At 36.4% G+C, this 25,472-nt stretch overlaps 1 protein-coding gene and 1 pseudogene across 3 annotated transcripts in view; both read right to left on the bottom strand.

Annotated features, from left to right (window-relative positions):
- AIG1 (androgen induced 1) overlaps positions 1-25,472 on the bottom strand; it is a 201,318-nt gene that overhangs the window by 166,579 nt on the left and 9,267 nt on the right. The window lies entirely within an intron of this gene.
- LOC118602891 lies at positions 10,784-12,068 on the bottom strand (annotated as a pseudogene).

The raw sequence follows: 25,472 nt of genomic DNA, 5'->3' as shown, positions 1-25,472 counted from the left end.
TGTAATATGGCACTCATCAAATTGCACAGTAATTATTTGTTCATGTTTCTGTTTCACCTTCTACATTGTGAGAGCGACGTGGGCAGAGATGATATCTTATTCACCTTTGCATCCCCAGAGCCTAGCACAGTGCCCATTCAAAAAAGTAACCACAGAGGGAGAATACGAACGTGAAAGACACGCTCCTTGCCTTCAGAATGGGGTGATCAAAATAAACAAACACTTACAATGCAATATAATATAATCTAGACTGGTAGGAAAGGATGAGAAAAGGTCTCCCTTAGAGTGAGTTCCTTCTGAGCTGAGTTTTAGAGAATGAACAAGAGGCAGTCCCCAGGGGAGGGTGGTGGACAAGGAGGGCAGTGTGCCTGTTCTGTGCAGGAGCAGCAGCCTTCTGAAGGGAAGGCAGAGTGATGGGAGAAAGCGCAAGCATCTCCGGAGAACAGGCATGTAAGGCGGACAGGGGGTAATGCCAAGAAATGAGACTGGAGAAGCAGAGAGGGGCTCCGATATGACTAGTTTTATAAAACTATGATAAGGTGTTTAAAGAAAAAGGAAAATGCTAAAGGAAAAACTGGACGATTATATAGTTGTAAACAGAGAAGTAGCACATATTGCGAAGATCACCCTAAAAACAGATCATGGGTTGAAGCATGACAATACTGAAGGTAGAGAGGTCAGTGAAGAGGTTGTTTAAGAAAGCCAGGTGTGAGAAGGTGTGGGAACAGAAAAAAAAAAAAAAAAAGGCAGTGGATACAGAGAGGAAGACCGAGACTGAAGCGATACTAAAGATATTTGGGAGGAAGACAAGCCAAGATGTTGTCCAGGCTCGAGGCAGATGAAGGAGAAAGAAGCGCCAGGAACAACTCCCAGGTTTCAGGCCCAGGAAAAGGCCTTCACTGAGACACAGGACGTGCTTAAACGTTTCCTCTTTGGAAACGTTAAATTTAAGGTGCCACTGGGGCACTTAAATGGAGGAGTCCAACACGTAGTTGGACATATCTATAGTGTAGACTAGTTCATGACACCCTTCCAAAACATCAGAATACTTATCAACGAAGCCCAGGGCGTGAACGAGTTCCACCAGCATGGGAGTTCGCGATGAGAAAAAAAAAATGAGTCTGAAGCTGGTCGAATGCAGACTGCCTGGCCATGACAAAAGAATCCCAAGGAGAAGGAATATTTCAAGAACCTCAAATGCTGGAAAGAAGTTGGACAAGTGCTTTCACGGACCTGACAATGAGGAGGTCTTTGTGTCCTGACGGTAAGAACAGTTTCGATGGACTTCCATAGTCAAGAGCCAGTGTGAGAAGTGAATTGGAGCTGAGACTCAGTAAGAAATATTCTTTCCCAAAGCATGACTGGGAAAGGAAAGAAAAATTGAGTTGTAATTAGAGGGAACTCCAAGAGACTTCAATTCTGAAACAGTATGCTCTCATTAACTCAGGCATGATTTATTGAATTTTGAAGATTTTTATTTATTTAATGGGAAATATGCTTGATGGTAAATCCAACAAATGTATCCTTTATTCAGTCAGCTTGATAATATATTGATCATTAATTTTAAAACTTTTAATCTCTGGAAACTGGTAAAGATAAATCCAAAGACTTAGGAGGGTAGGTTCAGGATAATCTATTTGTTTAGAATGGTCATTTGTTTCACATCAATGAATGTGCTTCAGATACTTAAAATATACCTTGGTTTCTTCATTCAACTATGCAATTACCCAAGGCTGTAAGTCGGTCTGCTTCTCAATATACTCTGTCATTCTTCCCACACACATCTGCTGCTTTTAAGGATATTTCAAAGAGTCCATCTGGAGAAGACATACGGCATCTCACCTACCTCAAACCGACGACAACAACAAAAAAAACCCCACACCTCCTCCTCAAGGCGCAAGGGCGCTTCCTCTCCTTAGTTTTAAAATAGAGTTTCTCCGTAATATTTTGTTGAAGGGTGTGAATCTAAAGTAAGATTTTGCTCCTAGGCAAGATAGAAGCATCTCTCTACTAAAAAGAAGGCACATTATTAGGAATGAAGCTAATGAAAGATGTACAAGACCACCACAAAAAAATAAAAGCACAAAACTCTACTGAGATAGCATTAAAGAAGCCCTTAATTAAAGGAATGGAGAAATACACTATGATCCTGGAAGGTACAATGTTGCAAAATGTGAATTCTCCCTAAATTGATTATAGAGTTAATTATTTCAATAATCTAAATTTTTCTGGGTAAAATTTGGCAAGCCGATTCTAAAATCAAATGGAAATGCAAAAGGCCAAGAGGAGTAAAAACAATACTGAAGAATAAAGCTGAAGGACTTATATTACCAGATATCAAGATATAATTTACAGTTATAGCAATTAAAAGCATGTGACATTTATTGGTCCATGGATTAAAAGACCAATGGAGCAGAATAAGAGTCCTGACAAAGACCCACACGTAACAGTCACCTGTTTATAGCAAAGCCACCACTGCTGTTCTTTGAACTAAAGAATGAACACCCATATGACAAAAAATAATCTTTGACTCCTACCTCACACCAAACACAAAAATCACTACCAAATAAATCATAAATGTGAAAGATAAAATGAAAAACTTCCAGAATATAGTATATGAGAATATCTTCATGAGCTTGGATTATGTAAATGTTTCTTAAAAGGGCAAAATAAAGCATGTATACTAATTAAACAGATTAATAAATTAAATTTCACTGAAAGTAATAACTTTAATTGATGAAAAGATACCATCAGTGAAGTTAAGCCACATGTGTGTGTGTGTGTGTGTATATCTGAAAAAGCCTCCTACAAATCAGAAAGTAAGAGACCACCCAAGTTTTTAAGATGGCAAAGGACTTTAACAGGTACTTGACAAAAAAGACTACTCAAATGGCTAATAAGCAAATAAAAATTTTAATTTCATTAATGACCAGAGAAATACAAATTCAAATCACAATGAAGTATTACTGCATACCCCTCAGAAGAGCTAAATAAAAACAATAAAATAAAATAAATCAGAAAAAAACATTAACACTGTAGAGCATTAGTGAGGATACAGAATAACGGGAACTCAAACACTGCTGGCAGGAATGTTAATTTTTAAAGCCACTCTAGAAAACATATCTACTGAGTTAAACATACGTTTGTCCTATAATCCAGCTAATCCACTCCTAGGCAGACAAGCACATATATAAGCATGTTCAAAGATGCATTATTATTAATATCTTAAAACTGTAAATAACCCCAAAATGCATCAGCAATAGGATGGAAAGTAAAATTTAAAACACACAATATGGAATTCCACACAGCAAGAGAAAAGGGCAAAGTACCCAAAATGCATCAGCAATAGGATGGAAAGTAAAATTTAAAACACACAATATGGAATTCCACACAGCAATGGAAAAGAACAAAGTACTGCTACCTGCAGTCACAGGAATGAACCTCACAAATACAATACTGAACAAAAGCAGCTAGAGACAGAACTAGTTGCATGAGTCCATTCCTATAGAATTTCAGAATAAGCAGCGCTAGTCTACAACAGAGACAGAAGTCATAAAAATGCTTATCTGTGAAAGGCTAATGACTTGGTGGGGACACAGAGTAACTTCTGGGGTACTAGTATTTGTTATCTTGATCTTGGTGGTGGTTACACAGATGTGTTCTTTTTGTAAAAGTTTTTTGAGTTACTCATGTACAATTTGTGGCATCTCTCAGTATGTCTGTTATGTTTAGAAGGTGAATGAATGAATGGATGAATGAATGAATGAATGCATTAGTGAGCGAGAAAATAAATTTATAAATAAACGGGACAGTAGGATCGAGTCAAGCGTGTGGAATCATGGTATTCTACACTAACAGACCTGGATGGAGTCCAGCGGGTTAAAAGACATTTCTAACAGTAAATATCTTCAAAAGTTAAATACCTATGTGTACACCACATATACTGTCTGTTTGAAACTGGCAAATACAAGTGCTAATATCCTCACATACAGTTAAAAGTGTAATTTTATACACTAGAGCCAGATTCTGGACTCCATCCAGCTGAAGTTGTTAAGTGAGAAGTCTGCAAACTGCCCTTCTGTTTGGGGAGGTTTTTTATTCCTAGAAACAGAGGTTAGATCAGGGAAAAGGAAAAGCAATGAGTTCTATTACACTTGTTAAATTATCAAGTAGGCACCAGAATATTTGACCATTGTGCTCAGAAGATTTACCAAGTCTTTTTGCTTGGTTTTAGGTTTCTCAAGGTACTGTCTGTCATAAATTGAACAAATGTTTCTTAAATGCTGTGTAGCAAGTGGGAAACCTTAAAGAAAATTTTACCTTACCATTTTTAGTAGAGTGTATCTGGAATGTACTCAAAGCAGATTTGAGTCAGAGGATCTCAAATTCATGCTCTTGTTATGGTAATCTCATGCAGTAAACACAGTAGAGAAAAGCCGCCACAGTAGAATCAACAATAATTCAAGCAAATGAATTTTCGGAGGGAAATTTTATGTAAAACCATGCTGTCCATCATATATTTAACTGGACCAGAAATTTAATGGAAGTTTTTGTTCTTTGTTTCTCTCTTTTAGAAGAAACACAATCATACACAAAGCCACAGGAACCAAAACACACAAAATGTATTCATTTAAAATTGTTTCCATAGGTGTCCTGGTAAAAGGATATTTTAGGTTGATTTCCAAGCTTTCAGAAAAGACTTCTGACTTGGGGGTTCTGGGAACTATTCCAGCAGACATCCCTTCCACCTCTCCCCTTGTCCTTCTAAGTCTTCCCATTTTCCTCATAGTCTTTAATAAGGCTCTGTCCCTTCTACTTTTCAACCACTTGGTATGAAGGCTAAACACTCAAGTAAATAGAGGCTGAGGCTTCTACATATGGCCAGTTGGCATATTTTTGTTGTTTGCATTTTGGGAGGATATTTTTCCAGTTTACTTTTTAAAAACTGCATTTTCACTTATAGTTCAAAAATCTTGGTTCATTCACCTATCAATATAATTTTGTATAGCTAGTTTCCACAATTCACATGATGGATGTCTGTATCTATGGGCATGTTTTAAATAAGGTATCCCTTTGTTCTGTCTCAATAAATTTCCACTTCTGTTCTTTATTTACTAAAGACATATCTTATAATGAGTAGGCATCTTTATGTTAAAATGAATCACTATTTGTCTATCAATTAAAAAATTGCTTTTTCCCCCCCTCAAGAAAAACAACCAAATGTTTGATACAACCTATACGAGCTTTATGGTAACTTTTGGCTTTCCCAGAACAGTGATGTAAAAATTTCACTTATCTGTAGATACTATGAAAATTGTTATGTTTACATTTATAACACAGAATGAAGGCCAGTAGTAGCATTAGTGGAGAAGATGTAATTAAGCCACACTGAATCTAATCCAGAGTCAAAATTACTAAATTAAATAAGTTTGAGAACTGGGAGAATAGATTATATGCTTTCTTAATTGAGAGATATTCAAATGTTTACAGGTAGAAACCAATATATTTACTTATTTATGCAATAAATATTTTGGACACTGCATGCTGGACACTGTGTGCTGGACACTGTGATGTTTTGAGGATTGAGAAACGACCAGGATGTAGTTCCTGACTGGAATGAATGCGCAGTGAACTGGAAGAGACAGATAAGAAACACAATAAGACATGTATTAGTTTTCTAGTACCACAAACTGAATGACTTAAACGACAGAAATATATTGTGAGACATCACAGTTCTGGAGGCTAGAAGACCAAGATCGAGGTATCTGGTTCCGAGGACTACTAGGGAAAATCTGTAACATGCCCCTTCCCCAGTTTCTGGTGGTTTCCTGATGATCTTTGGTGTTCCTTGGCTTGTAGAAGCATCACCCCAATCTCTGCCTATATCTTCACATGGCCTTCTCCCTGTGTGTGTCTCTTTTTATAAGGATACCAGACTCGTTGGACTAGGGGTCCACTCTATACCATTATAATCTCATCTTAACTACTTAGAGCTGCAACAACCCTACTTCTAAATAAGGGTATATTCTTAAATACTGGCGTTTAGGATTCTGACCTAAGAATTCTGAGTGTGAGATCACAATTCAATCCATAACAGTACAGAAAGAAAGATATTCAACCTCACCATAATCATTTGCCAGACTTCGGGGGACTCCTTGTAGAAAAGCCACCATTTCCTTAATGGCCTCCATTCCTACTACGTGTTTCCACAAGTCAGTCCCCTGTTCCCATCATTTGGAGCTGGCTGCCTGCACAGCTAAATCTCAATGAATGAGAGCTACTGCACCAGAGTGTGAGTGACAGCTGTCTGAAGGTCCTCGCCTCCTCCTCAACTTCCAGATCAAAACCCTATGTCAGAATCAAACTGCTAAAGTTTCAAAAAAAAAAAAAAAAATCAGAGGACTCAGTATTATAGTCCCTCCCCTACAGAAAATGCTTTCTCCGTTTCACTTTCGTTGCCAATTCCACGATAGAATTGTGATTGTGGACACAATTTTTCTGGAGCTGTGGGGAAAATATTGACATTGTTCGACACTTTTTTCTCAGGAAAACCTACACTTCGTAATGTTTACAGTCAGCTTGAGAAAGCATTCCAGCTATCAAACTCCTAGGCAAATATTTTAAGACTTAAGGATGTAAGTGATGTTAAAATTACAATACTCGACAGATTTCTTAACTTGACTTTTTTTCTTGAAAGGTCTATGCTCTGTTTGCTCTCCCCATGTGAGTTCGCCTGCAGCCCCATCTTGAAGATTACTCATCCCTCTCTTCTGAAAGCCTCTCAGAGCTCTGCTTTGCCCCCTCAGTACCTGCCACTCTTACGCCTGTCTCGCACGTTCTCTCTTTGGTCAAATTCTTTTTGGCTTATCTGGCTTACTTGGCCTGGGATGCTTGACCACACCCTTAGTATTCTGCTTTCTCATTGGTCTGTACCGTGTTGATCTTATTTTAAACAAAATTTCGTAAAAATGTAGAAATGTGGCAATGACCTGAGAGGCACGGTGAGAATCCTATCTTAGCTGCCCGGGATAGATGTCCCCACTTTTCGGGTTTAGTTCCAGGAGTATTAGCTATAGCTCTGGGACATACTCAGGATATTTTATGAATTCTATGGTTTCTCTGATCCAGCACTGAAAAACAGAAACAAAAACAGAAGGGCTCACACCTGGCGCGAAGAGGTCTTTGGTGAGCCAAATGTCATACACTCAGAGGTCTTTAGAACTATAAAGTGCCCAGCTGAGACAAAGGACCACTATCCTTCTGCGCAGATGGCATCTTCAGGTTGAAAAGAGGGGCTCTCGGGGAGAAAAGAATCAATCCCTCCACTAAAAGGACATCAGAAAGAAGCTCCACCTTCACTAAGAATTAAAAGAGAGGCTGGAATCCTTTATTTACTACTGTGAAAAGATCAGAGTAATACAAGGAAAAGGACATTATACATCCAGCTATATGCACTGTAATTTTTTAATGTATTTTTTTATTTCAGTATCTTATCTGTTTCCATGTAATGATTAGTTGTAAAACTCTTAAATAATAATAACAATAAAAAAGTCCTAAAAAGTACTGGAAAGGCAACATAGAGGATTCTCAGAAACCAACATAGACCAACTTTCACCTCTGTATTTGCTTGTCACCTGGCTTCTGGGGAACACCTCTGGGGATGATTAAAATAAAAACAGACATCTCTTTCCATTATCCCCACCACTATCATCACTACTACCAGCAACAGAAACACCGTATATTCCTTCCACTTAGGGCAAAAAAGAAGGCAATATGCTTTAATGGGGCAAATACTTTTTAAATTCACTCCGAAGAATCCTGGCTAATGACTCAATCTCTTTCAAAGCCCTAGTAATTCTCTTTGGTAAACAATTTTGGGGTTAGAACTTATCAAGGAGAAGGAGGTTCAGTAGCTCACTTTAGAAAACGTCTGTATTTATCCCTCTGACAATGTTATGAATGATATCTCAGTGAGTAAAAACAGTGTGATGCTAAATACAGCCAGAGACTTCACCAGGCAAAGGCAGAATGGGTATATACATTCCAAAAAACAGTGTGGTTCCTAGTGTGGGTGGACTTAATTTGGCTAATTGGTGTTACCTTAGAATCCAACAATGATAGCTCGGAGCAGAGTGTTCAATCCTTCATAAGATCCTGTACATTTCTCTTTCACTATACTTTCACATTGTTTTATAAGTGTTTGGGTCTGATGTCCCTTTAGACTGCAATATTTTTTAAGGCAGGGGCTTTATATTTCTTATTGTATTGCCATAATATAATGGAGTAGTACATAGTAGGTATTCAGAAAGTGTTTGTTGAGTAATCAAGTAAGTTAATTTTAAAAATGGCAATTTTTCCCAATGCCTTTGTGTTTATTTTAAATGTATAATTCAATGACACTTTCTGAAAGAACAGATTCACTGCTAATGACCTAAGATGCATACATATGCCAGATATTGGTGCCTAATGTGTACGCGAATTTTTCATGACTCGGATAGTATAAAAAATACAGTGTCAATCCAATGTATAAGGTTTTATTTGTTTCTTTGTTTTAGTTTGGTTTTGGCTTTGATGAAAAAAATAAATGACTTCTTTGGCATGTCTAAATCTATCTCTCTGCTCATGAGTAACCTCTGTATTTTATCAAGTCAGATATCTGTTAATTGAACAAAAGTAAAGGTGTATGATAGTGATGAAAAATAGTATCAACCATTATTATTTTATCTAGGACACTTACGTGGAAGGTTCAGAATGTTAAAATGAATGTAATGATGAACAATTAATATTATCTCTCATTTCGTATGTTCTGTCTACGGTCTTCGAAAAAAAAAACAAAAAAACAAAAAACCCTGAAGAGTCCTGAAATAATGACATTTCCATTTAACAACTGCTGGCTGTTTTAAGTCACTCTTCCAACTGACAACGTCTGATCAGACATTAATTCAGGAGCCACGGCGGATGGTTTCTGCGGTGGTCATGTCAGACGAGCAGTTCCGGACTCTGCCTTCCCTATTTTCAGGGCCCCGCCTCTCACGCTGTCCCTCGACAGTCTTCGGCCCCTGCAGAGTTCCACTCGCTCCAAATTCCATTCTACAAGGAATTCAGGCCCCTAAGGATGCTCTTTCTCTCCTCATCCCTTCCAACTTGCTCCTCTTTCCTCTAACCACTAATTCCCCAGAAATTAGGCTAAGAGGGTAGAAGGCAAACAACGTGATTACCTAATTAGAGTAATTCACACGATGTAGTGAGTAATTGATAGGTGTCACCCTTGCAGGCTACTTGTGCTTTAATTGATGGAATGTGCTCGCCAGAATTTTTTGGGGCATGAGTTCAGTCGTCTCTCAGATCCCTCTACATGTGCCATTTCACTATAGACTTATTCCCTAAAATAGAAACCTGAAGGATAAAACCAGAAAACCTGTCATTTTTATAAATGTATCTACACCTGTTATTGAAAGTAATTTAACATCAGTATAAGTAAAAAGTCACAAAAAAAAATAATAAAAGCTTCTGACAAATGCATGCAAAGATATAAAATAAAATTCAAAGTTTTATAATAATAAATATAAATTAATTATTTAAGGCAATAAACTTTAAGCATGACCATATTATTGTATTTTCCATGAGCATCTTATAAAATCTTTATAGGGTATATGTATATATCTCTTGCCTTTTAAAACAAGGGGAATAAAGACAGAGCGGAATATTAAGAGATCACTCCTAAAAATAGGAAGCTTTAACTAACATTTTTCATAATATTGATTCCTATTATCTCCTAAATCAATGTCTTTTAAAAATTATTTTGTAGATTAGAGTTACAGCCAAAATTTCAGTTTCTTCTTTTCCTGATTTCTTTATAAAAATAATTGATAGCACTTTTTATCCAAATCATACTGAGAAAAAAAATACTAAAATCAAAAGAACATTTCTTTTTAAGTTAGTTCAACTTTACAGAAATCTGTTACAGAAGACACAATTGAAAAAGAACTACTATCTGTGGTTTTAAGGACTGTAGAAATCTGACTTGTGTTTTACTACAAAAGAATATAAAATATATTAAATCAAATTATGGTATAAAAAGAAATTTTAAAAATGAATAGTATGTCCTCATGAAATTAAATATTTGCAAATGGTTTTTCCTAAGTACTTAAAAGTAGTTATAGCTCTTCTAAAAATTCAAATAACCAGTTTCAACTTAATGAGAAAACCTATATTTACTGTAGTGTCAGATACATTTGAGATACTTCAGCCCCTGTTTCATAAACCACAGGAAGTTTGGAGATGCTTTGTTGCTAGATGAAAAAAATTTCACTTATATTGGGGAAAATTTTACTAGGTTAGCCGTTCTAAATGAACAATAGTTCACATATAATATTAGAGAGGAATCACCTCTTTCTTTCCAAATGCAAAATAAGTACTCTAGGCTCCCCTCTCTGTAGAGACCATCAACTCACTATCGAGGCTCTGAAACAGTTAGCACTATTAAAAAAAAAACAAGACAGAATTTGATGTGAGAACTGACCAAAATATGTATCTGGAGGGAAGCATTTCTGATTGTTTTTTGTTAGGAATTCTCTCGATCTTCATGCTCTTTTTAAACTGACTCCATTTCCATGATCACTCTGAAAATGAAAAGCATAAATCTGACGGCCCTCACAGCAACCTTCCTCATGTCAAGGCACTGTTTTAACTCCCGTCCCCTGATATTTCACCCCATTTCCTACTGACGGTGTTCCCTATTTCCCATAGAATATTTGAGGCTCTCTATAATTCAAACCTATGCTTTTTTTTTTTTTTTAGCTTTAGGAAAGACACAGCTTTTGAAAAAAAAATGTGTTTAGTAAATACCCTTCAAGTCTTCCATCTAATTTCCTATAGATAAAGCATGTGAGCAGGTGGTACCCCTGGGACTGTCTAAGGTTTACTTTTGCACTAACTATGCAGGAATTCTCTTGACTCCTCTAAGTTTGCCTTTAGAGACCATAATTGAGTCTCAAAATAAATTCAGTTGTGAAACATCTGTTCCTAACTCAGAGCAAAGCTATACACCATAGCGAAACTCCACTTATTAAACTTTATCTCATGAAAACTTAAAATTTTTAAAATAATCCCAGGCCCCAAATGTAGATCATGAACCTACTTAGATACAAACATGGAAAACGAACTTTTAAAGTTTTCCAGTCTTCCTAAAAAGATCAGATTATAGATCAAATCTGTTGCCAAGGAACACAGTTTTTGACCTGGTAAGAAAATCACATGGCCAATATTCTAAGACTATAGAATTAAAGTCATTCTTTTGGGTTCTGTCCTTTAATTTCCAGAAGAAAACCATAAAGAGGCTTCCAACTCCGCAGAGACACTGATCGAAGCTTGGTAAAATGGGCGCGTTTGCAGACCCTGGGTAATGTACATCAAATTCAATAGGTCAAAGGAGTGAGTTTTTCATGACGGGGCTCTCAGTGTTCACAAACCAGTTTTCCATTGCTCCTCTTCCAGCATCGCAGCCCTGAAGATGCTCATCTCGTACCCAGCCACTACACCGTCCACAGACGTACTGCCTGCCTGCCTTAAAGTGGCATCCCAGTCTGTGCAAATGATCGGATCATCCAGACGAGCTCCACTGCTGTACCACATGACATTTTCTGCATCTGTTCTTGAACAGTATTCCACAAAGCAGAAACCCCATGCTGTGTTCTTCACTGTATCCAGGCCCATGATGATTTTATGTTACCACTTGGAGTTGCTGCAGAGTTCACAGATTTGTTCTTCAGTTGTGTGAAAGAAAAGATTTGCAACATACAACGTACAGCTTTTCTTCAGTAATTTTTCCTGCTCTTCATTGTCACCACGCGAGCGCTGTTCTGGTACCGGCTCAGTTTCACATAGGAGTCGCTGTGCAGCACCTTCAGAAAGCTACTGGACAGAAGGCAGAGAGGTGGACAAGGATGCCACCGCTCCGAGCACAACAAGCCTCCAGTGGTGGCAGAACCCAAAAGAATATTTTTAGTGAAAGCAAAACTCCAACCATCTCTGAGATCAAAGTCAATGAGCCACACGTGAGGAGCAAGGGGAAGACCACGTCATGTCAATCTCACGGTTCAGAGTATCCACTTGGTAGCTGACATTGGGAGAATAGAAGGTACTAGCAGAAACAGTGTCAAAAACTAAGCTCATGTAGTCAGTGGGTGGCATTAGGGCCTATGGGTTGCATACGTGTGCATGGAAAGTTTCAACAATGCTGAGTGAAGCTTTAGAAAAGGTAAATACATTTTTAAATCAGTATGACCCCATTGGAAAAAAATATGTTCTTGAATGGAATTTGACTTTGGCTGAATTTTCTTAAAAGCTGGCCACAGGTTTGCCATTGACATATATGTTTTGATTTAGCACTGGGCCTCCCAAACAACAAAGCAGGTGAAATTCCACAAAGATACACTTCTAATAAATCATTCTGTCAGTTAGACAGTAACATTTACATATCACCCTTCCAATTCCTAATTGACTAATCAGTTGCAAGACCAAATTACACAGTATTGAAAGCAATAAGAAACACAGGCATGTAAACAGTATCACAATGGCTCATTGTACTGTCAAGTTTACCCTGCTTAAACATGCTATTTCTATTTGGATGAAGAAAGCCTCATAATGATAGCATTTTTATGAAGGCCTTAATCAAGCAAAACTAACCAACACAATATATTGTTTAGGAGTACATAATATTTTTCTTTAAAGTGAATGATAAACACAAATTTTAGGATGGCAACAACCTCGAGGCAGAAGGCAGAAATATGAGATGGAAAAGGAACAGGATGTGGAAAGCAACAGTTTTAGTAAAATCATTTTTATAAATATGCCTAATAACTTACGTACATATTGATTATACTATTTCATGTTTATCATTTTTATCATGACTGATTTTGGAGAAAAAGTCTCTGTCTTGTGTAAACCATGGAGTCTTCTCTGGAATAGAACACTGCAAGCCTGGACTATGCAGAGAAAGTAACCTATATTTATTGTTAATTAGAAATTCCTTTGAAAGCTCTTTGAACTTTGCAATATTTCTGGATGGAAAGCTTATGAAGTGTGTTGTAGTAGTAGCAGCATATAAAAAAAAAGCTCATAATGCGCTTTGAGTTCTTTCGTATTTACCACTTTTTGTTAAGATTTTAGCTTTTTAGAGCACTTTTAGGTTCACAGTGAAATTGAGGGGATGGTACAGAAATTTCCCTGGCCCGCAACATAGCCTCTCGCATTATCAACATCCCCTGCCACAGAAGCAATTTGTTACAATGGATGAACCTACACCGACATGCCATAATCACCCAAAGTTCATAGTTTACCTTAGGGTTCACTCTTGGTGATGTACATTCTATGGGTGGATAAATGTATAATGACATATATCTATTATTAGAGTATCATAAAATATTTTAATTGCCCTAAAAATCCTCTCACCCTTGGCAACTCTTGATCTTTTCACTGTCTCCATAGTTCTGCCTTTTCCAGAATGTAATTATACAATATGTAGCCCTCTCAGGTTGACTTCTTTTACTTGGTAATAGGCATTTAAGATTCCTCCATGTCTTTTCACGGCTTGATAGCTCATTTCTTTTTAGTGTAATTTTCCATTGTCTGGATGTGCCAAGTTTATTTATTCATTCAGTCAGCTACTGAACAACATTTTGGTTGCTTTCACGTTTTGGCAACTACAAATTAAGCTGCTATAAACATCTGTGTGTAGGTTTTTGTATGGACATGAGTTTTCAACTCCTGTGGATAAATGCCAAGGAACATAATGGCGGGATTGCATAGGAAGAGTATATTTAATTTTGTAAGAAATAGCCAAACTGTCTTCCAATGTGGCTAAACATCTTTGTCAGCACCTGATGTTGTCAGTGTTCTGAATTTTGGCCATTCTAATAAGTGTATAGTGATATCTTGTTTTGGTTTGTATCTTCCTGATGACATATGATATGGGAAATCTTTTCATATGCTTACTTGCCATCTGTGTATCTTCTTTGGTGAGGTATCTGGTAAGGTTTTTGGCCTATTTCTTAATCAGTTTGTTTTACTGTTGAGTTTTAAGAGTTCCTTATATATATTTAATAACAGTACTTTATCAGATATGTCTTTTGCAAATATTTTCTCCTTGTCTGTGGTTAATTTTCTCATTGTCTTGACACTGCCTTTCATAGAGCAGAAGTTTTTAAATTTTAATTAAATCCGGCTTATCAATTCTTTCTTTCATGAATCATGCTTTTGGTGTGGTAGCTAAAAAGTCACAGCGAGACACAAGGTCATCTAGGTTTTCTTCTATGGTCTCTTATAGGGGTTTTATAGTTTTGCATTTTATGTTTAGTCTATGATAAATTTTGAGTTAATTTTTGTGAAAGGTGTGAGGTCTGTGTCTGGATTCATTTTTCACATGTAAATGTCCAGTTGTTTAAAAGACTATCATTACTCCATTGAATTGCCTTTGCTCCTTTGTTAAAGATCAGTTGTTGATATTTATTTGGGTTTCCTTCTGTGCTCTCTGTTGTTTCATGGATACATTTATCTACTCATTCACCAATACCACACTGTCTTGATTACTGCAGCTTTATGGTAAGTCTTAAAGTTACATGTCAATCGGTCATCCAACATTGTTCTTCTCCTTTAATGTTGCATTGGCAATTCTGGATTTTTTGCCTGTCCATATAAACTTTAGAATCAGTGTGTTGATATCCACAAAATAACTTGCTGGGATTTTTATTGGGATTACATTGAATCTATAGATTGGAAGGACTGACATCATGATAATAATATTGAGTCTTTCTATCCACGAACACGGAACATCTCTCCATTTATTTGGTTCTTCCTTGTTTTCGTTCATCAGCTTTGTAGTTTTCTTCATAAATAAGCTGTACATATTTTTTTAGATTTATACTTAAGTATTTCATTGGAGGGAGGGATCCTAATGTAAACTGTATTGTATTTTTAATTTCAAATTCTATTTCTTTATTGCCGTTATATAGGAAAGTGACCACATCCTGCAACCTTGTTATAACTACTTATTATTTCCAGGAGTTTTTTTGGCCAATTCTTTTTTATTTTCTACACAATATTTACCACTTTTTAGTCGAAAACAAATATAGCCCTCTGTGGTAGGATCAAAATATAATATAATATATGGTTACTCCCCTAAATGTTAGGTAAAAACAAAAGACTTTGGTGAAATTTCTGCAAGACCTGAAACTGGTTAAAATATATATTTTTTTCATTATGTTCTTTGACCATTTTGAAGGTTATTCTCTGATCGCTGGCAATTTCTCAAACAGAGGGGTATTAGATGATGATTTTCATCATGTAGTTCCCCAAGGAGGCTGAAAATATCGAGAGCTAAATATAGTTTCCATTTGCATTATTAAGTCCATTTCCAACAAATAAGATGCTCACTGGGAAAAATGCATAGAAGATTCAAATAAAAACTCAATTAACACATCAGAACAATACAGCTTGGATCTGTACTACACTGCAGTCCTGGATGATGGTATTTATTAAGATAGAGAACAATTAAGTCGAAGCAGATTTGAGAAGTGAAACCAAGTCCACTGTTTTTGACCCTGTTTGAAATGCACATTAACTCTCTAAGCAGAAACATAAAACAGGCAGTTGGACATAGGAATATGGAACTCAGGAGAGATTGGGACTCAAGATATAAATCTGAAGGATCACTGTCACATAGAATGTACTTACAGCCAAGATGATAGGTGGGATTCTCAAGGCGGTGAATGTAGATATAAAGGGAAGAGGATCTAGGACTGATTTCTGGGCATTCAACATTGAGAAGAAGAGGAAAAGAAACCAGAAAGGGAAGCTAAGAAGAAACAGTTAGAAAAACAGGAGGAAAGTCAGGAGTGTGTATTTTCCCAGAAGTCCAGTTTAAGAAAGTGTTTTAAGAAATGGAAAGCGACTGTCTGGATCAAGTATTTCTGAGAGTCTGAGTTAAATAAAGACTCAAAATTGGCCATTATATCTGTCAATGTAGTGGTGATTGATTGCCTTAATTACAGCTCTTTCAGTGGAGTGGAGTGGGTTTAAGAGAGAATGCGAGAGGAGGAAGTGGAAACTGGACGTGTAAACAGTTCTTTCAAGGAGCTTTGCTAAAAACAGAACAAGAAAAATAAGCGAGGCACTAAAAGACTCAAGACCAAGATAAATTTTATTTTGTTTTGTTTATGATGAGAAATATCATAGTATGTTTGTAGATTGATGGAAATGAGGTAGTCAAAATGGAAAATTGTATAATACAGGAGGGAGAGGAGATAATCTCAGTTACGGAATGCTCATTAGGCTAGAGGTTGTGGAGTGTACACACGTAAGAGTTGTCCTTAGAAATACAGACGGTTCATCCATCATAACAGGAGGGAACTTGGAGTGCAGCTTCAGTTGAAGGTAGACTGGTAGATTTAATGATGGGAGAACATAGAAGTCTCTTCTGATATAGAAATCTCTGCTTGTATTGTCTTACTGAAATAAGCAGCAAGTTCATTATGCTCTTTGGCCAAAATGAAGTTCTCTGAGAGAACAATGAGAAGATCAATGAAGAGATGTCCAAGATTTGAGGACAAAGGAAAACAGATGAAAGACGCAAGGTGAGAATTAGAGAGTCAACTGACTTGGGAAATGTAGTACACTGCTGGCAGGACTGAGGGCCCACTTGATGTCTGTGGTCATAAATAGCAAGTAAGACTAGAAAGCACGCTTCTGCGATTTTCTTTAATTATGCTCGGCTGTTTAGGTGCAGGCATGAGTAGGCAGGTAGTTGAGTTTAATCAAGATTACAGATTTTTTTAAGTAAGTAAGACTGAAGGCAAAAAGGGATACGGTAGTTGATGGCATACAGGGTGTGTGTATAATGTTGGACCATGGAATCTATGCTTTAAAAAAATGAGGCCATGAGGAGGGTGTGAGGACTGGAAAAGGTGCTACAGTAGAATACCTTTGAGAAATTCTCCCACTACAATATGACGGAGCAAGCCCATTTCAGGAAAAAACAAAACAAAACAAAAAACAGGAAGGTTACAGCTGACAGGCATCCTCCTAGAAAAAAAAATATTTTCCTTGATAATTTAGATCTGGTACAGTGCTACTCTCTATTTGTACCTAAGGTCACTAACGGCAATTTTTAAAATATCAAATTATGACACATTATAATGGCTTTCTGTGGCAAACAGAAATTGGTTCAGATATGTTTACTACAGTCAAGTTATGAATTTAACTTGTGTTAACACAAGGAAATATTAAATGTATGAAAGGAAAAAAAATCATTTTAAATTATGTTAAGTTGCCGTTCAGTAAAAATGTGAAGTAGGAATAAAGCAAGTGCAATTGTATTACAGTATCCACGGTACACTCCTCTTAACTTCTAAGTTATATTTGACAGAGATCCATGTATAGATTGAAAGATATGCTTTTTAAATAATTTTTCTCAAAGATAGGGAAGTCATCCCAGGATGCAATGCACTTGTTAGTCCTTTTCCTATCTCCTTCCTGCCTTGTTGTGTTCTGGATTTTACAGTCACCATAAATCAGGCAACACTTTGGCTATTCCCCTGGACCAAAAAGAAGTCTTTCCAGACACCACATTCCTAAATAAGAAACAGGATAAGCGTCTCAGGGCCGTCATCTTAGATTTCAGACCAACAGATACTAGGGGCTATCAATTACATATTTGAAAACAATTTTATCGGCACTGGCTTTCTGGGATTATTCAATGAGATTCTGGGGCCAGATGGGCTATAACTACTAAATTTTTACATTACTGTGAATTTTGATCCTTTCCATTCACACACATGAGGAGAGGGAGAGGAAAGGGAGAAGGGAACGGAGAGAGAGAGCGCGTGCAAGTGTGCAAGCATGCACAAGTCTTTGAATAACATCTTTTAGTTCAATGTCATTCACTTATAGTATTAGTAAGAAAAATAAATTTTCAGCTAGGACCACTGACTGTGTAGAGTTTTCATGCTCTCCTCTGTTCTCTCGAAGTCTTCGTGGGTTTTCTTTGGGTACTCCAGTTTCTTCCCACATCCCAAAGCTGTGCATGTGAGGTGAATTGGGTGTCTACATCGTCCCAATCTGAGCGTGGGTGTGGGTGAGAGTGGCTCTGCAATGGAATAGTGTCCTGTCCCTGGTGGGTGTCCACCCTTGTACCCTGAGCTGCTGAGGCAAGCTCCAGCCACTCATGACCCTGGAATAAGCAGGTTGGAAAAGAATTATCTTATTTGTTTTATTCACCTTTCTTAAATGTATTCTAGCTCACATTTATTTTTAATATTAGATGTATTTTGGGTCTTTATTTAGAAATCTAGTGCAATTCTTCTGAACAGAAATATGGCATAGGAACTTACTCTTGTTTATATCAATTAGCCTATGATAAAACTGTTTTTTTTATATGTAATTTTGCTAAAAGTTGCAGTTTCCAAGAACCTATTGATGACATTATGCAAGGACTTACTGTAGACAGATAAATATGTATGTATTTCTCTCACACCCAATTCTCAAATGAAGAAACTAAGGCCAGAGCAGATAAGTTACTTGTCTAAAGAAAGAGAGGCAGGACTAGGCTGCGAACCCAGAATGTCTTAATCTAGAGACAGTGCACTTAACTGTTGAACTCTGTATCCTTTCTGAACACGGTCCTGAGGTTAAGCAATTATTTTTATCCTAAAATGGCCACAGTCCTCTCAATTTATGGTTCCTGTCCCTGGTCACAGGTATGTATGTAACAATTAGAATAACAACAAATAGCATTTATTAGGTACTTGATATGTGCCAGGCATTGGGTTATGCAATTAACATACATTATTTCATTTAATCCTTACAACTCTGTGATAAACACTCTTATTATCCCCACTTAACAACAACAACAACAACAAAACTTCCCTTGCCCCTGAAAAAAAAAAAAAATTATGCCTTAACGAAGGTAATAAATTTACCTAGAGTCAGATAACTGGTCGATGGTGTGGCTGAGATTCAAATTCAGACTGACTCCTGAACCCAAATGCTCACGTCTTATGCTCTAAAGCCTCCACTAAAAGGCATACAATATATTGTATATAATTCTCCAATAAATTGATAGTATATGTTGCCAAAACTTCAACTGTTGAAAATTACCAATTCTGTATCTTCAACTATAAGTACCTTGTGAAAAAGAAATGTTCTTTGAGCCTTCATCACATACAATTGGTTGCAAGTTAACCAGAGAATTCTGAATGTATCTGTGGTAAAGGACTTAAATTCAATAATTTTTACTGTATTCACTTTGGTTGATTTTGTGCACTACGCGACAGGGTTTTCTTACCCTCTGGCTTCTGGTAGGTTTAACCAATGTGGGATACTGGCAAGGGACTGGACAGAGGAAGGAAAGGAAATGGGGTATTTGTTTTGTTCACTCAGTCCTTGAAGGGGGTCCCTGCATGCTGGATGAACACCAAAGGTCATGGCTCCAGATCAGGCAGCGGTAACCTGTCCCTGTTACCAGCCCGCAGTTTTGTGCTTGAGACTTCTCTATACCCTGCTCACCCGTACAAACGGTTCTTCACTAACCTCACTCAAATGACCCAATCTGAGTGCGCCACTGCTTCTCTTCCGGGACCCGGGCTGATACGGAGTGATCTATTCATGCATAGAAAATATGTCTCAACATTTTAAAAGAAGATATGTCCCCATACTATATGTATTCTTTTTTTTATGTATTCTTAATGTTCATATGTCTTCTTTAAAATAGCAAAGATGTGTAAATGTAATTAAAACAAAAAAGGATGTATCATGTTAGAGCAAACACCCTTTCTTTGGACTCCTAATGTTGATTTTTCAAATGAATCTAATAAATCACTCACGACTCAGCTACAGTACAATTTTAATGCGATGTGAATGGAATGCATGAGCAAACCCATGATTATTGTGCATAGAAAACTATCCTTGCTCACTTCAGTCATGTCAATTCTATCGTACTTAGGATGCTCTAGGTACTTAAAGATTTGCGTTTGGTTCAAGTATTTAGTAGCCCCAAACCAATGTACCTAATACTCTGGGTTTTATAAACATAGAGTCAAAGACAGCTACTTATTTACGAGGTATGTGATGAAATATTTGCAGGGCAACTCCTGGGCAAAAAATTGTAAAGTTGAAGAACCCTGAATGATCATTGGCATTATTTTTCTATTAATATACAGAAATAAATATATGCAAATAAATACTCTAATATTGGAAAAAGTGTAAATTAGTCGATTAAAATTAAGGGAAGTGATTCCATAGTGTAGTGGTTAGCATGTCTGTTTTACATGCAGAAGGTCCTGGGTTTGTGCCCCAGTGAAGCCACAATCCATAGTCTATGGCCATGTGACCCTGAGCAAGCCCGATGTCTGATCTCGGAAGCTAAGCAAGGTTGGGCCTGGTTAGTACTTAGATGGGAGACCACCTCGGAAGGCCAGGTGCTATAGGCATAAATAATAATAAATAATTTTTAAAATTAAGATACTATCTTAAAGACTTTAGTATAGCAATTCTGCCTCTACAAATTTATCCTAAGAAAAAAATCACAGATGCGTAAAAAGATTTATCTATTCATATGTTCATTAAGACAGTCAGCATAAACACCCATAGGAAGAAATCTGCGGTCATTAAAAATGTTATGGAAGAATGTATAATGGCATGGAAAAATGTTTACAAAATATTCTTGCGGGAAAAAATAGGTACTGAAATTATTTGCAAGCTATTTCTAGTGCCAAGCAAGATGGAGAAAGCTAACTACAGCCTATCATTATCACTGATTACAGCTAAAAACTCTGAATAGAATACAAAAAACGTAACTACCTAAGCATTCTGAAATGTACACATAGCAGGTAGACCGTGAACTAAAGTGAAAACTTGAATAAAGATCCATAAAGGGTTAGGTTCATGGACTTTTGTTTTCTTTTTCACCTAGATACGACCTGAGTGTGAGCTGAATCCAGGGACTGTGCGGCAAGCACTAGCAACAAATACTCCAGGAGAAATACCTTCTTCCCAGCCAGAGGACTGGGCAAAATAGTCCCTTGTACTGGACACTATGAAGGAGATCTTCTTTTCCCCATTTTTTCCCCTTTCATTTCTCTCCCAGCTTGGCCCTGAGGACAGGTCCAGTTTTAGAATTGCACTAGTAATAGCACAGGCATTGAAAACCCCAATAAAATCCCTCTCTGTAACTATAGAAACCAGGGAAAGGGAGGCACTCTTATTTGAAGATCGTGGGGGAGAATGTAGGTTTTTTCTCTTGCTGCCCCTGTGTGAAGGCAGTTCCAACTGTGCAAAACTGGATGGCAGCATGGGAGGCTAACTTTCTGGGAGGACCTCACCTTTCTAGCCAGAAGAACCAAGAAAAAGAGAATCTGAGAGTTGGAGAGTATGGGAGAAATCATGGCGGGAAGAGAGCTGAAAAAGGGCAACTCCTAATTCTGTGTGAAGTGACGTAAGTCCTGGACCTGCGTAGAATGAACCTAAGCAAACATGGCAGAGGCACCAAGACCGGAGCTACCACGCACATCACTGTCCAAGCCCCAGCAACCCCCTGCATGAGGTAAGCCCCAGAAAACATTGTGAAACCTTTGAAAATTCATCTGACATCAGAACCACCACAAGACACAATATGAGGTTTGACCCTAACCTGGTTAATTGTCTCCAAACAGTCCAGAACACAAATGGATCACCATTCTTCAAAGGACTTTAACAGGACCCAGAGTTTCACAATATAATATTCAAAATGTGCAGGGTATAATCCAAACTAGTGACATACAAAGAGCCAGGAAAATGTGACCAATATTCAAAGAAAAGACAATAAACAAATGACAATTCCAAGGTGTCCCAGATGTAGGAATCACTGAGAAAGGACTTCAGAACAGCTCTCAAACAGTCTTCCATAAGATGAAGACTATTTAAATGAATGAAAGACGGAAAATCTTAGTTGTGACACAGAAGCTACAAAAGAATCAAATAAAAATTTAGAACTGAAACAGATAAAATCTGAAAATTAAAAACTGGATATATTTAATAGAGTATAGGTAAAAGAGGAAAGAGTCAACTTAAAGATAGATCTATAGAAACTATCAAACCTAAAGAACAGAGGGGAAAAAAAAACTTTAAAAATTAGACAAGTCCTCAAATACTTATGAGACAATAATCAAAGGGTCTCATATCAATGTAGTCTCAGAAGAAGAGTTAATTACATCAATTAACAAGAGGTGCAGAATGACTATTTGAAGAAATAAGAGCTGAAAACTTCTCAAACTGAGTCAAAGACATAAGAGTGCAGATTTAAGAAGTTCAGCAAATCCCTGTCAGGATAAACTCATAAAACCGTGCCCAGACATATCACTATCGGGCTACTAAAGACTGCTAGAAACCAAACATAAAGAAAAGAATCTTAAAGACAGCAGAGGCGAACAGTATATCAAGGGAGCAATGGTCTGAACAACTGCAGCGTTCTCATCAGAAATCAGAGGCCAGATGATAGTGGCACAACATCTTCAAGCGATACAAGAAAAGAACTGCACAGACTACTCTCCTAAGTTCTTTAAAATATGTGACTCTTGATGGCAAAAATGCCTTGTCTGCAGGGTTTTCAAGTAATGTAGATATAATTAAAATGACCATTATCACATAAGATGGGGAGGATTGCGACGAGGCTCATACAGTTTCCTTAAATGGGGTAAACGAATCATTCTAGATTGTGTACAGGCAGATGTGCACAGGGTACTCCCTAGAACTAAAAAAATAATATATCCAAATAAACCAATAGTTAAATTAAAATAAAACATGTACTAAAAACATTCAAATAATGCAGAAGACAGAAAATGGAGACGAGAACAAAAAAAGGGAAACAAAAATAAATAAATGAATGAATGAATGAATGAATGAATGGCAGGCTTAAATGCAACCACTTCAATAATTAAACTAAGTGCAAATGGTATTTATTAAACAATAGATATTATCAAATGAAATTAAAAAACAAGAAAATTATATGTTGTCTATGAGAAATCCACTTTAAATATATCAATATAAATAAAAGTAAAAGAATGGGAAAAGATACATTGTTCAAACACTAATCAAAAAGAAATCTGAAGAAACTATATTAATATCAAGGAAAGCAGACATTAGAACAACAAAATTTAATAAGAAGAAAATTTTTTAATGATAAAAGGATAATTCATCAAGATACATACCTTTCCTTAATGTGTATGCGCTTAATGTATAGGCTTCAAGACACATGAAACAAAAAACTGATAAAATTTAAATGGGAAGTAGAAAAACCCACGATTATACTGAGGGGCTTCAATGCTCCTCTCTTGGTTAAGGAGAGAGTAAGGAGGAAGAAAATCAGCAAGGATATAGAAGATCTGACCAACACTAATCACTAACTTTACGTAATTGACATTTAAGTCCCCCCAACCATAGAAAAATGCATCTTTTTTAAGTGCACATGGAATACTCAACATGATAGTCTACATTCTGGACCACGGAATCAATTCTAAAAAATTGGAATCATGCAAACAATGATCTCTAATCATAATGGAATTAAACTAGAAATAAATGACAGAAAAAGATCTGTGATATGTCTAAAATGTATAAATTAAACAACATATGTCTAAGCAACCTAGTGTAATACAGACTCTTGTAGAGGCAGGCAGTAGATGGGAAATCTCTGTACCTTTCCCTCAATTTTCTGTGAACCTAAAACTGCTCTAAAAAATTAGTCAATAATTTTTTTAAATAAAAAACACAAAGTAAATTTAAAAAATATTTTCATGTAAGACAAGGAAAATAAAATGTATTAAAATTTGTGAGATGCCACAACATTAAATGTTTATATAGGGAAGAAAAAAGGGCTCGTGTTAATAAATGAATAATCTAAGCTTCCACTTTAAGAAACTATTAAAAAAAAAAAGAAGAAGAACCAAGTAAACACAAAACAAAGAGGAGGAAAATAATAAAGGTCTAAACAAAGAGAAGTCAATGAAATTGAAAACAGAAAAAATAATAGGAAAAATAGTGAAAGTAAAAGCTGATCTTTGAAAAAAATCAATAAAACTGAGAAATTCTTAGACTGATGAAGAAAACAAGGACAAAAATTACCAATAACAGGCATAAAATGTGGTATCACTATAGACCCTACAGAAAAGGTAAGACGAGAATGCTGAACTAAGACAAAATGGACCAATTTCTTGAAACACATGAACTATCAAATCTCATTGAAAAAGGATAAACTGAATAGTCCTATATCCTGAAATCAACCAAATTGAATGTGGTGTTGTAATTTTCCAACGACAACAACAACAACAACAAAATCCCTCCAAGCTCAAAGGTTTTCAGTGATAAATTCTATCAAAAATGTCAGGAAAAAATAATATCAATTTTCCTCAACCTCTTCCAGAACATTGAAGAAAAAGAAGGCTAGCATTATACTAATATCAAAATCAGACAAAGAATAAAAAAACACAGACAACTATTCCTCATGAATGGAGAGGCAGAATCAGCAAAATATTAGCAAATCAAATTCGGCAAAACAAAGGGCAATATATTACGATCAAATACATTCATCCCAGGAATATAGGACTAGTTCAATATTTAAAAATCAATCAATATAATTCACCATATTAACAGGAAAAAGAAATGAAAGCCATATGAACATATCAATAGATACAGTCAAATCATGACAAAATTCAACATCCATTTCTAATTTTTTAAAAAGCCTTTCTACTATTTAATATCACAGAAGTCTTAACAAATAATAAAGCATAAAAAGAAATAAAAGCCATGAAGAATGGAAAGAACACTGTCTATTAGCAGATGGCATGCTTGTCTAGGCACCCCCCCCAAAAAAAAACCAAAAGACCAAAAAACAAACAAACAAACAAAAAACACCTAGAAAATCCCACGGAATCTATAGCAAAGCTGTTCGAATGAATAAGTGAGTTTAGCAAAGTCACAGGATACAAAAATCTAATGTATCTCTACATACTGGCAATAAACAACCAAAAAGTAAAATTTAACAAAATAATACTATTTACTATTTGTTTCACTGCCAAGCATAAAAAGATGGCAAGTAGCATATGAAGATATTTAACATTATTAGCCATTCCAAAAATGGAAATTACAACCACGATATCACTACTCACCAATCAAAATGGCTAAAATGAACAATACTGACATCAAATAACTGGCAAAAATTAGGAGAAACTGTATCACTCAAGATATTACCAGTAAAAATGTAAAAATGGTACAGGCCCTGAGGAAAACAGTTTGGCAGTTTCTTTTAAAATAAAAACCGCAACTACCATACAACCCAGCAATTGCCCTCTTGGATATTTATGCCAAAGAAATGAAAACTTATGTTTACATAGAAACCAGTAAATGAATGTTCACAGCAGCTGTATTAATAATAGCCCCAAACTAGAAAC

This window comes from Rousettus aegyptiacus, unplaced genomic scaffold (assembly GCF_014176215.1).
Source record: "Rousettus aegyptiacus isolate mRouAeg1 unplaced genomic scaffold, mRouAeg1.p scaffold_m13_p_1, whole genome shotgun sequence".
Taxonomy (NCBI): domain Eukaryota; kingdom Metazoa; phylum Chordata; class Mammalia; order Chiroptera; family Pteropodidae; genus Rousettus; species Rousettus aegyptiacus.
This window is presented reverse-complemented; position numbering and strand designations above follow the sequence as displayed.